Raw genomic sequence first — 16,257 nt, forward strand, 5'->3', positions numbered from 1 at the left:
GATATATATTCTAATATATCATAGAAGATTTCCTGTAAAAATCATTTCGATCGGAGATATATATAATATAAATTCCATACAACCGATTGTTCAGATATGGGGTTTTTTGCCATTTTTTATTTTATATTTATCTTAAAAATCATTTAGATATTTACATCTATATATTTCTTATCTTATACATCCGATTATTTGGAGATTACGAACGGGATAAGATTATTGTTCAGCCCCATTCATGAAAGGTATGAAGTCTTCGGCACAGCCGAAGACAGTCCCGTCCTTACTTGTTTATGTTAATTTTGGTTTAACAATTGTATGTATTTAAGTTTGGCGAATGTGTATTAGGGTGGAAGTTAAATATAATAGGAAAACTTATTTTTGCTGTTATATCGGCCTACTGATTTGTACTATCGCGGGTTTGAATCGAGCTCAAGGCCTAACAATAATTATTTTATCATTATTATTGTTATAATATATTTTTTCTTAATTGAAAAAATTTTAAATTAGAATAGAAGCAAGAAAAAATTTTAGACAACTGCTATAACCATTCAGCCATCACAGCGGCTTTTTGTTTGTCTTCATTATTCCTACTTCAATTCTGGTTCTTGCTAATTGATATTCACAGCACTGCGACATCTGTTACAGAATAGTTGTGAAAATTGGACTTTGTTTATGGCGATGATGCCATAGTGTCATATTTCATTGACACTTTTTCCCCGTGCTCTGGGATGTATTAACAATTTTTGTTGTTATATCGGCCTACTGATTTGTAAGATCGCGAATTTAAATCGAGCTCTTTCTGTTTAATGGGCAAAAGTAAATTTAAACTTAATATATAGATAGGGGGGCAAGGGTGATACTATTGATAAAAAAAGAAATAAAATTTGTTTTTTTTTTGGAATTTTTATAGCCAGCTGTAGTTTAACAGAGGGTATTATAACTTAAGAAATGTAATTAAACTGTGGATGTTTTTTTCTAAATCTAAAATTTTTTTTTGCTTGCTAAAAAAAAATTAAATAGGAACACAAAAACAAATTAAGCGAGTTCTGAAATTCGTTTTTGATTTTGAAATGAAATTTTCTTAAATTAGCAGAAAAAAACTTTGAAAAAAACCGCCTTGTACATATAAAGGAATCAGTGATAAAGAGTCTTCGAACGAACAGTTCCCGCCAGTGCGCTAACAAATTTTGTAAAATTTTATTTAAAAAAACGTTGTTTTTGTAGCGATAAAGACACTCACCGAAAGATTTGGGGAGTGTTATCGATGTTGATGGTACTTTGGCGGATATTGATCCGGTACGTTCCGATAACAAGCACCTCTAGGCTATAAGCCCGAACATCTCGGGAACGATTTAATATAACTACATTGAACCTTTTAGGTCATTCCAAAATTCATTACACTCAAAAAAAAAAAAAAACAGAAAAAAAACTCTTCTCAAAACATGGAAAGTTAAAAGGTTTATCACCATAGAATATTTTTTGAATTTTTTTTATCAATGAAGGAAATTTCCATATTTATTGGACACATTTCCTTATTTTTATAAAAGTTTCTTTGTAGGACTAGATTCAGATATCTATAGTATGCCACATGAAAAAAACCAAGTCCGCTGCTTTTACAGGCTAACCAAAATTAATTTTTTATATTTTTGAGATTCTCATAAGGTAAGCAGTCAAACCCTGAGGACAAGTCTTTTGGGTAATATTGTTACCAAATTTTATCCGCGAAAGTTTTGGGGAGTGTTATCGATGTTGAACAAGCACCATTAAGGTACTAGCCCGACCATCCCGGGAACGATCAATATGACCACATTAAACCTTCTAGGGCGTCCCGCCTTTTACCCACTAGTTTCATGAGGAATACGGGGTCACCAGAGCCTCGCCTGCTAAATATATGTATGATCTTATATATTATTTCTTATTATTGGCGGCCACCGTGGTGTTATGGTAGAGTGCTCCGCCTGCCACACCGTATGGGTTCACACCCCGGGCAAACAACATCAAAATTTTAGAAATAAGGTTTTTTCAATTAGAAGAATTTTTTTCTAAGCGGGGTCGCCCTCGGTAGTGTTTGGCAAGCGCTCCGGGTGTATTTCTGCCATGAAAAGCTCTCAGTGAAAACTCATCTGCCTTGCAGATGTCGTTCGGAGTCGGCATAAAACATGTAGGTCCCGCCCGGCCAATTTGTAGGGAAAATCAAGAGGAGCACGACGCAAATTGGAAGAGAAGCTCGGCTTTAGATCTCTTCGGAGGCTATCGCGCCTTACATTTATTTTTATTTTTTTATATATTATTTCTAATTGCTGTTTTTATGTACAGATCCCTTTTTCGCTCTTATTTGGAATCCAAATCTATAAATAACATTTTGGTTGTAAAGATGGGGGGATTCGTGCTATTAACGAGCTTTGGCCATTATTAGTCGTAATGCTTTTGTTTTGCTATATTTTATTAAAATAATTTGTTAAAAATAAACGTTTATGAGCACACAAAGAAATCTATTTGTACTATGGCGCTATTGTGAATATTTGATTAGAACTAACACTGCATTACCGGCAGTTGCTAGCATTAGCCAGATGGAAGCGCAAGCGCATGTAATTTATAGATGTTTGGTTGATAGAACAGCTGATTTCTGTTGATATTTGATATGAGACTTTTATATTTGTTGTGCAAGGTGCGCACTGGTCCGGCTCGTACATTCATATTCGTAAAAGAATTGTTTTCGCGTAGGTGAGGCTGACAATTGTGTTGCTGAAGCCCTGAAGCCATAAAGCTTTGTATTGCGTTTATCAGCCCCTTAAATCCCGTCATTCAAGATTCTCAGTGTCATTCAGATGACACTTCCACTTAATGGGTTAACGGTACACATACAGATGTACAAAGTTCATTGGCCCAGTGCCAAACATTTTCATAAAAAATTCATACAATCATGCTTGTATGCATGATTGTTATATGCTGAGTTTATAAAATATTAAAACGAAATTTATGTTTTAACATGAACGAGTTGAATGCTTTTTTCTGTATTTTAATGAATATTTCAGTGAACTTCATTTAATGATCTACGAAGACTATATCTATGTATATATAAATAAATAATTCTTGATATGCGTACATTGTTGACATGTGGATAGTAATATTTTAAAAGAGACGACTAAAGATACATATCTATGTATATAAAAATATGCGTTCATCTTTACAGTTTGTGGCCGATATACAAATATTTTATTCGATTCTTTGTTCGATATGAATTCTGTTTGCACGACGTTCCTTAATTTTGCTCCTTCGATCGTCATTGCATTTACACTGGGTCGGGTCGATTTATATGGACGAAAGTTAACCAATATCGCGCCATCGCGCGAAAAAAAAAATGGCGAAAGGGTTAATTTTTCGACCAAAACACTCCCTAAAACCCAAAACATATTTTTATTTTTCCAAAAAACTGTTGTAAAAACGTTGGCGATAAAAGTTTTTTGAAATAAAAAAAAAAATTATTTTTGGATTTTGGGGAGTGTTTTGGTCGAAAAATTTCTTTTTTCGCAGGCTCGAAAATTATTGGTTTGGGTATGCGTAGTGGAACTCTTTCCTGAGCCCAAATCATATCGAAAAATCGATGGCGCGATAGCGGTTAATTAATCGACCCATTCTAATTTACATACATTGAGAGATTTTTTGAACTCAAGTTAATTTTCTTACATAAATATTTGTTTGACTTATCTTGTTTGGTTGATTTTCCGACAGGGTGGATAAATGATGTATATTGGAACGATTTGGAATGTGGAATGTGGACGTAAGCGTAAGTGTAAGTGTAAGCCTTAGCGTTAGAGTAGTCCATGTAAGTGCTATGATATATGGGCCACATATGTATGTACAATGTAAGTTCAGGCGAAGGGTAAATGGATTGCATCGAGTACTACAGAATGTATACGCTTGGGCGTAGTGTATTGTATGCTGTATGAAGTATATAAGAATGAGAAGGGAAGTGTAATGTCTAAACTGTAGGGTAATGTGTACGTGGTAGAGTTTATGTGAGCGAAATCACACAGCAACACAAGCAAACAGGTCAACTACTTATAAACTCAAGTCTCTTATCATATGCAGAATTTTTATGCATACAAGTACTCAAAGAGATGTGTACACTGCTATTTTGATGGAAATAAAGTGTTTACAAAAACAAAGCACGTAGTTAGGTATAAACGTTAATGTTGAGGTTTGTTTCTTTTTAGGATTTTGTTCGTTGTAACATCTTTGTACACTATTTGTTTGGGTTGAACTTGCCCGTCAATAAACACCTCACATAGACTGAATGTCTCCATAGTGTTACCAGAATTTGTTTGATTACCAAACGGAAGAACCCCAGTCAGGTGCCAGGACTTATGTTGTCAAATAACTCCGTCGTCTTTGCAAATACTAGAAGTTGTAACGTAGCAAATGCTGTGCCACAATATCTATCCCTCATACAACGCCCATCCTACGTATTATCTGTACCCACTGTATTTTACTTGCCTACCATGCAAACACAATGCATATTGGTAGCCATGCATACAAACCGACATACATATATACACAAATTGCATACATACCGGCCCAACAACCATCGCGAAAGCACAAAGCAGGCCAGCGATAGTAAACATACAATGGTTGGAAATTTTTATTCGTGTCGCGCTGTGCGCGGCAATGCGAGTATAATTCCCAGTGTGTTCATAGAGAAATATGAATAAGATGATTTGTCAAATCACACCAGGCACACTTCGCCTTAGGTGAGTGGAGTGGGTGCCAGCTGCCATGGGCAGTCCATTTCCTCTGAGTAAGATGGGATTTACACCGCTTATTACTCAGAGGAAGGGTAATGCACGAGCAGTCTTCTCGGGTATGAAGGAAACCCGCCCCCCCCACGATTCCCCACTACCTTGGCAGACTTCCCGAGTCAATATAAATATATACATATGAAGGGACTCCCTTTGGGTCGGCGAGGGTAAGTTACAAGGTCGGTTCTGTCGATAGTACGCCGTCATCACTACCGTCATTATCACCCCTTGGCGAGAACCACCGTCATCACCATCTGCTAAGCGCCACCTTTAGCTAGTACTCTATCTCTCTCTGCGGAGAACCGCCATCCTTGGATCGTAATATTCTCAACGACACTACCTTGGAAACATCTCTCTCCCTCTACTTGATTCAAGAATGTGGATATTCTAGCCTGAGAGACGCGTGTGTGTGTGTGTTCGAAACCAATATACTAACTTAGTGTATATTTATTTACGTGGGGGGAAGTGGAACCTCCACCCAACTCTGGATTGACTGAGCTTACCTCAGCCTTTGACCAAACCCACCTCATAAAGTTCTGGTAACTTTGCCGCCCCAAATAGCTAGATCCTTGACCTGGCAAAGGCAGGACACGAACACAGAACGTGCTCAACCGTTTCTTCCTGTAGCTCGCACTTCTCTGGCTAAATTTATGTGAAATAAGAGCCCTGTGGGGGAAATCTCTAGTTCGAAACCGGTGCACTGCTAGTGCATTTGAAACCACAAATATTGCGCCTTCTATCTTTGTTACATGCCTTTATCTGGGGAAATTTAAAATTGCTATGTCCTAGGCGGTTTTACTTCCGAACTAAGCACAAACTTCCACTTTCGAACTAGTTGGCTTATTGCTACTATTTCGATGATTCCAAACTAGTTAAAAATTCGGCTGTATCTAATCCGCTTATTGCTAATATTTCGATAGTGCGAAAATTAACAGTTCAAGCATAAATATAAAGAAAAGGAGGTAAAAAGCAAAAACCGTATTAAGCTTTCGGTGTTTCGAGAAATTGTCCACTTTTAACCGCAATAAGGCGGTTTCGCTTAACTTTTCGTTACTTTTTTCTGAAATGTGGTTTGAAGAAAGTTCAAGATTGACCCAAGTATTTTTAAGCTGTTTGTTATTGTCAAAATTTACTATGTTGAATCTATGGTAAAATAATACCCTTGGTGAAACCCTTTTCCCGTCAATATGATTCCTTTATCCCATGGATACATAAGGTGAACGCTTTAAAGTATAGGAAAAATAGCATATTCAAATTCAAAGCTCCTTAAATCTTCTAAAATTTTTTTTACATCTTTCAAGAAAATGAAATGGTATATTAACTTTGTCACAAATCTCAGAATTGTAAGTCCTTAAAGGAAAATATATAGACCTACCAATAAGTATACCAATTGATCAGGATCAAGGGCTGAGTTGGTTAAGCCATGCCCGTCTGTCCGTCTGTCTGCTTGTATGCAAACTAGTCTCTCAATATTTGAGATATCTTGATAAAATTTGGTGAGCGGGTATATTTAGGTTCCGATTAGACATTTGTCTGAAATGGCCGGATCGGACATCCCACATACAACCGATTTTTCAGAAAAGAGGACTTTTGGCATATCTTCCAAAATTTATCAGATTGAGGCTTAAAACTTCACCATATGCTTTCGTATATTGTACGTATTGTTGTCTCAAAAAATGGACGCGATCGGTCATATATATAGCATATATCCTCCGCAACCGATTGTTCAAATAAGAAGCTTTTCGTAATTTCTGCCCCATTTTAACAGCTAGAGGCTTCAAATTCTAATGAATACTTACATATAGAGCATTCACTGTTGTCTGAAAAAATTGTATATATTGTAACGAATTTACTTGCAAATCCTCTTATTTGCAATCCTCTGCTAAGTTCGAATCACTAAACTGTTGAATAAATAACTCCAATTTGTAATAATGCAAAATGGCCTTTATTAAAGTACTTCACAATACACTCAAACTGTGCAACGAATAGCTTGCTTAATAAGCACGCTGATTGATAGCTCAATGAAACTCTACTATTCAAAATAATACTGCTATTGCTCGCTAGATATCGTCTTAATCGCAACTGCTTGACAACTCAAATCAAACTGAATTACTTCTTACTCGCTTGCCACGCTTTTATAGTTTACGCTGCATACTTCTAGGCTCTTCGATTTCCAGAACTTACTAGTTGTTTCGGCTACAAAATCGCCAGCCACAACTACGTGCACAAATTATTGCTCTCTCTTGTGACAACTCAGATAAGATATATGCATGTGTTTGTGCATTGCCGCTCCGCTGCTCGTATCCGTACATATGTGTAGACGCAATTATTTATTCGTTTATGTAGATACATAAAGATTGAATTATTGATGTGAATGTTTGTAGTTTACAGTCTCTCGCGCGCACATAGGCATATAAGTAAATGCATCTGTGTGTGACATCTCTCTGGGCTGCCTTATATATGTATGTGTATACTTGATTTAATTATTAACGTAAATACTGCTTGGCATGGCCTTAGCATCGCCTTAGTGATGGGATAATTTAGTGATGCTAATATCCGTGACACTGCCCTCCACCTAAGTCTGATCGTCCCGATCAGACAAATCTCTCGATCTAAACGCTGCTAGCATCGCCATATGTACCACTCTTCTACTCCGTGGTTTCTCAATGCTTTGTATGCGGTAGATGATATCACTGATCTTCTTCACAACCTTGTACGGGCCTTCCCAACTGCACCGAAATTTGGCTGGAACACCTTTCCGCCGGTGAGGGTTGTTTAACAGTACCAAATCTCCCGCCAAGAAACCTTCCGAATTAAAGTTCTTCTCATACCAGTGTTTCATCTTACTACTCATTACCCTGGACCGTACCTTCACACTCTGTTGTTTGGTCAATGAACCTCTTCGTAGAGCTTGCGCTGGACGGATTTGCTTTGCATAATCGGTATCGTTCCCACATTTCACAACAGTAGTGCGCTCCGGCTTGAAACTACCCTCGCATTCTTTCTCGGAAATTCGTTGCTTCGTTTTCCTGCGTCTTTTAGGTTTTGTCAATGCCAGTGTTTCTCTCGCAGGTACTTTTGATTTTGATTTATTTGGCCCATTCGATCTATCAATTTTTGCCTTTGACTTTCGTGGTCTTTCTCGAGTCTTTTCCACCAGTACCCGATTACTGCTGAACCCTTTTTCCAAACTAAAGTTAAGTGGTATGTCCTGGTTCTTATAGCGCATAATTTTTCTCCGCATATCGATCCTGACGTCATGGTCAACCAAGAAGTCCACTCCCAATATGACTTCATCAACAATATCCGCCACAACAAATTTGTGTAGAACCATGACCTTCCCAATCAATACTTCACATATCACTTCTCCCTGAACTTGGTTATACTCGCCAGTGACCGTACGCAACTTTGCTCCAGGTAACGGTTTTACTCTCCTGTTGACCAAGTCAGATCGGATCAAGGAATGAGATGCGCCCGTTGTTGTTGTTGTTGTTGTAGCAATGCTCGCCCCACCTAATAGCCGCGACCGATCACAAATTGTCATCAATATCCTCTAACGGGAGTCCAAGGAAACTTGCCGTTTCAACAGGGGTGGACCATAAGGAAAGGGGTGTTAGAGGCGTTGGTTCCACATTACAATTAAAGAGATGGTTGGTGTCATGTGGGGACACATTGCAAGCAGGGCATACATTTTGTATGTCGGGGTTGATTCTGGATAGGTAAGAGTTTAACCTGTTACAGTATCCAGAACGAAGTTGAGCAAGAGTGACACGCGTTTCCCTGGGGAGTATGCGTTCCTCTTCTGCGAGTTCTGGATATATTTCTTCAAGTACTGGATTCACCGGGCAATTCCCGACATAAAGGTCCGACGCCTGTCTATGGAGTTCACCAAGGACCTGCTTGTGTTTTTCCGCTTCATACGGCTGGGTTCTCAGGTGCCGTATTTCCTCAAAATGCTTACGGAGATGACTCCTTAGGCCCCTAGGCGGTGCTGGTTCGTCAATCAGATGTCTGTTGGGATGCCCAGGTTTCTGGGTATTCAACAGAAACCGTTTGGTCAGCATCTCATTTCTCTCCCTGATGGGGAGTATTCTCGCCTCATTATGCAGATGGTGTTCTGGGGACATAAGAAGACAGCCCGTGGCGATTCTGAGAGCAGTATTTTGGCAGGCCTGTAGTTTCTTCCAGTGGGTGGTTTTTAGGCTTGGCGACCATATGGGTGACGCGTAGCACGTAATCGGCTGGCTAATTGCTTTGTATGTGGTCAAGAGCGTTTCTTTATCTTTTCCCCAGGTACTGCCAGCAAGGGATTTGAGGATTTTATTACGGCTCTGAATTCTTGGAACAATTGCGGTTGCGTGCGCACCAAAATGTAGATCCTGATCAAACGTCACACCCAAGATTTTGGGGTGTAGGACAGTCGGTAGCGTAGTGCCATCGACGTGGATGTTCAATATGGTCGACATTTGGGGCGTCCATGTTGTAAATAAGGTCGCGGAAGATTTAGTCGGTGACAATGACAGGTTTCGCGAGGCGAAAAAACTGGAGAGATCAGGGAGATAGCCGTTTATTTTATTGCATAGCTCATCGATCTTTGGGCCTGGGCCTGTGGCCATTATTGTGCAGTCATCGGCGTAGGAAACGATTGTGACTCCTTCCGGTGGTGAAGGTAGCTTAGATATGTAGAAATTAAACAAAAGCGGGGATAGGACACCACCCTGTGGCACCCCTTGTTTAATTCTCCTTTGTTTTGATGTTTCGTTTCTGAATTGCACCGATGCCTGCCGACCACCCAGGTAATTTGCGGTCCACCTTTTAAGACATGGGGGAAGGGTAGACCCTTCCAGGTCTTCCAGTAACGAGCCATGGTTGACCGTATCAAAAGCTTTTGATAGGTCTAACGCTACGAGTACTGTTCTATGGTGGGGATATTGATTCAAACCGCAATTTATCTGGGTGCTAATGACATTTAGCGCGGAGGTAGTGCTATGGAGTTTTCTGAAGCCATGCTGATGAGGGGCTAGCTGCAAATGTGCTTGGAAATGAGGGAGCAAAATGGCTTCAAGCGTCTTTGCCACTGGCGATAGGAGAGATATCGGACGATATGACTCACCTACGTTAGCTGGTTTCCCAGGCTTTAGTAGCGGGACCACCTTGGCCATTTTCCATTTCTCGGGTATGACAAAGGTGGAAAGAGACAGGTTGAAGACATGCGCTAAATATTTGAAACCGTCTTTCCCTAGGTTTTTAAGCATCGCCATGCCTATGCCGTCTGGGCCCACTGCTTTGGATGGTTTAGCGCGACCAATGGCGTCCTCAACCTCTCTAGCGGTGATGGTAATTGGTGACGCGCTGAGTTTGTCTTTATGTGCACGTCTATTGGCTCTCCGTCTATCTTTGTCGACCGTAGGATGCATTATATATTGTCGGCAGAAAGCGCTCGCGCATTTTTTCGCATCCGACAGCACCTTATCGCCAAAGGCGATGGAAACTTTGTCTTTGTACTTAGTCGGATTCGATAGGGACTTTACGGTGGACCAAAGTTTACCTACACCGGTAGAGAGGTTACAACCTCTTAGGTGCTCTTCCCATTTCGCCCGCTTGTGTTCGTCCTCAAGCGATCTGATGCGTTGGTTTATATCCCTTATTTGGGGGTCGCCTGGATCAAGCTGTCTTATAAGGTCGCGTTCCCTCGCTAAGCTCGCGGCCTCCGCCGGGAAGTGGGGCCGGATTTCGGGAATTCTCCCGGCGGGAATGAAATGTGCCGAGGCGGATTCAATGACCTTACGGAAGGCACGCTCCCCTTGGCGGGCATCAGTCGGGATAGGGAGGGCAGCAAAGCTGCTGTCTGTTGCAGATTTATATTCTTCCCACTTTCCTTTTTTGAAGTTTATGAAAGTGCGTTTTTCGGTGACGATGAAGTCGGCGGTACGCTCGAACGAAATAAGTATGGGCAGGTGGTCGGATGCCAATGTTACCATCGGCTGCCAGTTGACGCAGTTTACGAGTTCTGCGCTCACGATTGAGATATCTGGCGAGCTATGACAGCTTCCTACCATACGTGTGGGGGCGTCTCCGTTAATTGTGCAGAACGTCGTTTCGTCTATTTGATCCGCCAACATCTCACCCCTACTGTCCGCCCGCAAGTTTGAATGCCATAGGTCGTGATGGGCATTGAAATCGCCTAAGATAATGCGATTGTTGCCAGTGAGTAAGGCCTCGATATTAGGGCGGTATCCACTGGGGCAACAGGTGACAGGAGGGATGTAGATGTTGATGATTTCTAGATTTGCATCGCCTGACCGGACAGATAGGCCTTGACGTTCTAAGACATTGTCACTGCGGTCGATGCCAGGATCAAATATATGATATTGCACAGAGTGGTGTATAATAAACGCGAGGCCGCCTCCATTTCCGCTCTCGCGGTCTTTCCTGTGGACATTATAACCAGAGCAGGTCTGCAATGCAGATCTTGCTGTGAGTTTAGTCTCTTGAATCGCAGCAATGCGGATGTTGTGCCGCTTCATGAAATCGACTATCTCCGTAATCTTCCCAGTTAGTCCATTACAGTTGAACTGCAGAATTCTGAAGTGCATGAGGGGTGACGCCGCCACTCTAGGGGTAAGTGAGGGGTGACTACGCCTAGGTTGTGGAAGGCCAGGACGCAATTGCTGTTGTGGCCTTGAGACTGGGCGCCCTTGGGCAAGCATTGGGGTACCCGGATGATTTGGGTTTGCGACCTGGCAACATGGCGCGATGAAACCCGTCGAGGGGTTGCCGTCGCGGAGACCAGAACATCTAGGAAAGTGGCACCACCCAAGGCAGGAGCTGCATTGAGCGGATGTCGCAAACCTATATATTCTGTGCTGGCAGACGGTGCAAACGGAGGCAGGGACTAAGAGTCTGTTTCCCTGACCTGCACGATTGCTGCCAGAAAAGAGGGGAGGAGAAGAAGACGGGGGCAGGGGCTGATGCTCAGCATTGCTACCAGCTCTACTACGAAGGTAGTAGTTATGAGTGGTATCAGCTGTTTGAGTTGTTGGCGCCGTGGGGCGCGAGCAGCAGCGGGTACTTGTTGTGGCTTGCTGAGCAGCGAAGCTGCTGGAAGGTAGTGGGGATACGCTTAGGCGTAGACTACGGGACGCCCTTGGGCGTGAGCAGCAAGGAGCCACAAAAGATTTATAAAAGTAACGTGGACGTCGGGTTTTGGGATCAAGCCCAGAACAACCTGTCCGATGCAACCATCCCTTGCACGAGACACACTGAACAGAGTATGACCGTCCTAAAAAGATTCTTCTCTGGCAAATGCAGCAAAACCATTTCTCAGGACCGGGATGAGGAGACGGACCCGGATTGGGTTCGATACCTTCCCGGAGTAAGAGAATATGTAGCAGTCCTGCTGCAAGGAGCTGCTGGGAGGATGACAATTTGTGGGAGGGACGAAACAAATTAAATGGGGTCACACTGAAATGACAGTCCTTGGTCGGGAAAAATCCCGAGTCGCTCCGGTACATAGAACCGACTGCCTTGGGAAGCGGAGATGCGCCCGTATCTACAGTCAGTATTCGTTCGTTGCCATCCACATTCCCTCTGACGGTAAGACTGCTCGATTTTCTACCAATTTGCGACACAGATATCACAGGGCATTCAATAGCTGGATCTAGCTCTCTACCTCTTACTCGCTCTTGCTCATCTCCTCCAGCTTTGCGTTTATGGCCACCTACATTGTTGGAACTATTAGGACCAAGATCGCAATGACGTGCAATGTGACCTGGGTTGCCGCACTTGAAACATTTAATAACTCCGGCATTCTTCTGTTGAGATCCCTTCAGTGCTTCCAAAATTGTTTCTACCCACTCTGGCGTTTCTACTTCCACTCGGCGTGCTTTGAAAACTGGTTTACACAGAAGCGACGCTGTTTCCTGAATCAGAGCATGCGATACCGTTTCAGCAAATGTTAGTTTTGGATTCGCATATGTAGCCCGCTTCGTTTCCACATCTCGTATGCCATTTATAAAACTCTGGATTTTTACCCTCTCGGTGTATTCCACGGGTGCGTCCGCATTTGCGAGATGAGCCAACCTTTCAACATCTGAAGCAAACTCTTGCAATGTCTCATTTGCTTTTTGGTAGTGGTTTTGCAACTCAATTTGGAATATCTGTTTCTATGCTCGCTTCCATAACGTCTCTCGACAGCGGCCATCAATGCTTCATAGTTGTTCCGCTCTCCTTCGGGAATCGTCTGTAGGATTTCGGCTGCTGGCCCTTTCAATGCCACGAACAGAGCTGCAACTTTATCTTCAGCATTCCAGTTATTCGCTGCCGACGTCTTCTCAAATTGGAGCTTAAATACCTGGAATGGAACAGAACCATCAAACGTTGGGGATTTTACCTTCAGAGTAGACGTTGAAGTGATTGGACGGTTCAATTGTAACTCCTGAATCCGATCTTTCAAAGCATCCATCTCGGCCTCCACTTTATTTTGTCGTTCACAAACAGCCTCCAGCTGCGATGAGAATTTTGTTTCCTGTGCCTCCAGCTTTGTTGAGATACGCTCTTCTTGTGCTTCGAGCTGTAATGTTATACGTGCCTCTTGTTCTTTTAATTGTTCTGCAATTTGTGACGCCATGTGTGTTTTCTGTTCTTCCATCTTCAATGTTATTCGTGTCTCTTGGGATTCCATCTGTGATGACATATACGTTTTCTGTTCTTCTAGTTGAGATGACATTGTCGATGTTTGAGCAGATATTGCAGCCAAAATCATGTTCAAGTCTGTGCTCGTAACTGTCTGCGTAACTGTCTCTTCCATTTTTGTTGTTTCCTCGCCATCAAGATAAAAGTCATACTCTTCCACGTCAATTCCTTCTACTTCCATTGCCTCTCGTAGCCGTGCCTGAAGTTCAAGTTTAACGCCGCTTGTATTCAATCCACGGGCTTCCAACTCCTTCTTTAGTTGCTGGATCTTCAATTCACTGAACTTTGCCATGTCCTTGTTGTCCTCTGGAATTTATTCAACAATTCCTCTTCTGACACCAATTGTAACGAATTTACTTGCAAATCCTCTTATTTGCAATCCTCTGCTAAGTTCGAATCACTAAACTGTTGAATAAATAACTCCAATTTGTAATAATGCAAAATGGCCTTTATTAAAGTACTTCACAATACACTCAAACTGTGCAACGAATAGCTTGCTTAATAACCACGCTGATTGATAGCTCAATGAAACTCTACTATTCAAAATAATACTGCTATTGCTCGCTAGATATCGTCTTAATCGCAACTGCTTGACAACTCAAATCAAACTGAATTACTTCTTACTCGCTTGCCACGCTTTTATAGTTTACGCTGCATACTTCTAGGCTCTTCGATTTCCAGAACTTACTAGTTGTTTCGGCTACAAAATCGCCAGCCACAACTACGTGCACAAATTATTGCTCTCTCTTGTGACAACTCAGATAAGATATATGCATGTGTTTGTGCATTGCCGCTCCGCTGCTCGTATCCGTACATATGTGTAGACGCAATTATTTATTCGTTTATGTAGATACATAAAGATTGAATTATTGATGTGAATGTTTGTAGTTTACAGTCTCTCGCGCGCACATAGGCATATAAGTAAATGCATCTGTGTGTGACATCTCTCTGGGCTGCCTTATATATGTGTATACTTGATTTAATTATTAACGTAAATACTGCTTGGCATGGCCTTAGCATCGCCTTAGTGATGGGATAATTTAGTGATGCTAATATCCGTGACAATATTTTAACAGCTAGACTTTCGTATATAACAAATGTTGTTGTCTGAAAAATTCAAAGAGATCGTCGTATATATAGTATATATCTCACACAACCAATTGTTCAGATGAGAAAGTTTTCGTAACTACTGCCTCATTTTAACAGCCAGAAGCTTCAAATTTCTCCAAATGCTTACGTATATAGCATATATTGTTGTCTGAAAAAATCATAGAGATGGGTGGTATATCTAATTCTAATATCTAATATCTAATCTAATATATATTATAAATGGGAAAGTTTGGATGTTAAGATGTTTGGATGTTTGGATGTTTAGATGTTTGGATGTTTGGATGTTTGTCCAGACGTTTGTCTTTGTGACTCAATAACGCAAGAACGGCTGGACCGATTTGGATGAAATTTTGCACACATATAGCCAATAGTCTAGAAGGATCTACTAGCTATATATTTTTCAAAAGGGGCGTGGTCCCCGCCCCCTAGGAACAGTTATAATTTAATTATTATATTTTTTCGTCTTTGCGACTGAATCACGCCAGAATGGCTACACGGATTTTGATGAAATTTGGGACACAGACAGTAGTCTACCAGCGAAATTTTTTTCGAACATGGAAAGAGGGGTGGGGGTCCCACGACCCTTCGAGAAATTATTTTTCATAATTTTTACACATTATAACTTTACGTATACTTACGTATATGTGATATCACCAATATCACAGACTCAAGGGGTCAAATAAGTCGAGGGCTTACAAAGTAAGCAGTGACACCCTCCGCCCGCCCCCCTTTATCTCCCCCTCTGGTGTAAAATCCATAAATTGTTATAACTCAATCTAAATTTTCTCCTAAATCAATAGTTTTTGGTATCTGGTACATACAGAACGAGATCTAGACAATTTTGGAGGAACGATCAGTGGTCCTCTCCTCTACTCCCGCCATCCGCCCTCCATCAATTGTTTTTATTAGCACGCTTTTATTAGCTTTACCTGTATGTTTCTATCTAACTTTTTATTCGCTCCAATGCGCCTGCTGCCTTATTAACATGGTTTTATAATTAGCTTCACCTTATTTGTAATCCCGTAAGAGTCATATCGAGACCCTTCCGGGATCATTTCTGGATGGTTTTCGGGATCGGTCCGGGATTACGCCGGGGTAATTTCGGGACTTTTTCGGGACTATTTCGGGATCATTTTGGGACCCTTCCGGGATCATTTCTGTATAGTTTACGGGATCTGTCCGGGATCCCGTCGGCGTTATTTTGGAATATTTTCGGGACCATTCCGGAATCATTTCGGGACTATTTCGCGATCATTTGGGGACCCTTCCGGCATCATTTCTGGATGGTTTTCGGGATCCGTGCGGGATCTCGTCGGGGTCATATGGGGACTTTTTCGGGATCATTTGAGGGCTCTTCCGGCATCATTTCTGGATGGTTTTCGGGATCCGTCCAGGATATCGTCGGGGTCATTTGGGGACTTTTTCGGGATCATTTGGGGGCTCTTCCGGCATCATTTCTGGATGGTTTTCGGGATCCGTCCGGGATCTCGTCGGGGTCATTTGGGGACTTTTTCGGGATCATTTTGGGGCTCATCCGGCATCATTTCTGGATGGTTTTCGGGATCCGTCCGGGATCCCGTCGGGGTAATTTCGGGACTTTTTCGCGACTAATACGGGATCATTTGGGAACCCTTTCGGAATCATTTCTGGATGGTTT

At 41.8% G+C, this 16,257-nt stretch overlaps 1 protein-coding gene across 4 annotated transcripts in view; it reads left to right on the plus strand.

Moving 5' to 3' along the window:
• The window catches only part of LOC137240738 (uncharacterized), a 122,659-nt gene that overhangs the window by 23,341 nt on the left and 83,061 nt on the right, over positions 1 to 16,257 (plus strand). The window contains exon 1 of one of the 4 annotated variants that reach the window (XM_067767377.1): positions 3,768 to 3,790. The exons of the other annotated variants lie outside the window; for them this stretch is intronic. The gene's annotated coding sequence lies outside the window, so the exon portion shown is untranslated. Of the gene's footprint in view, positions 1 to 3,767; positions 3,791 to 16,257 lie in introns of those variants that run through there. 4 annotated transcript variants of the gene reach the window in all.

Source organism: Eurosta solidaginis, chromosome 2 (assembly GCF_040869045.1).
Source record: "Eurosta solidaginis isolate ZX-2024a chromosome 2, ASM4086904v1, whole genome shotgun sequence".
Lineage (NCBI taxonomy): Eukaryota > Metazoa > Arthropoda > Insecta > Diptera > Tephritidae > Eurosta > Eurosta solidaginis.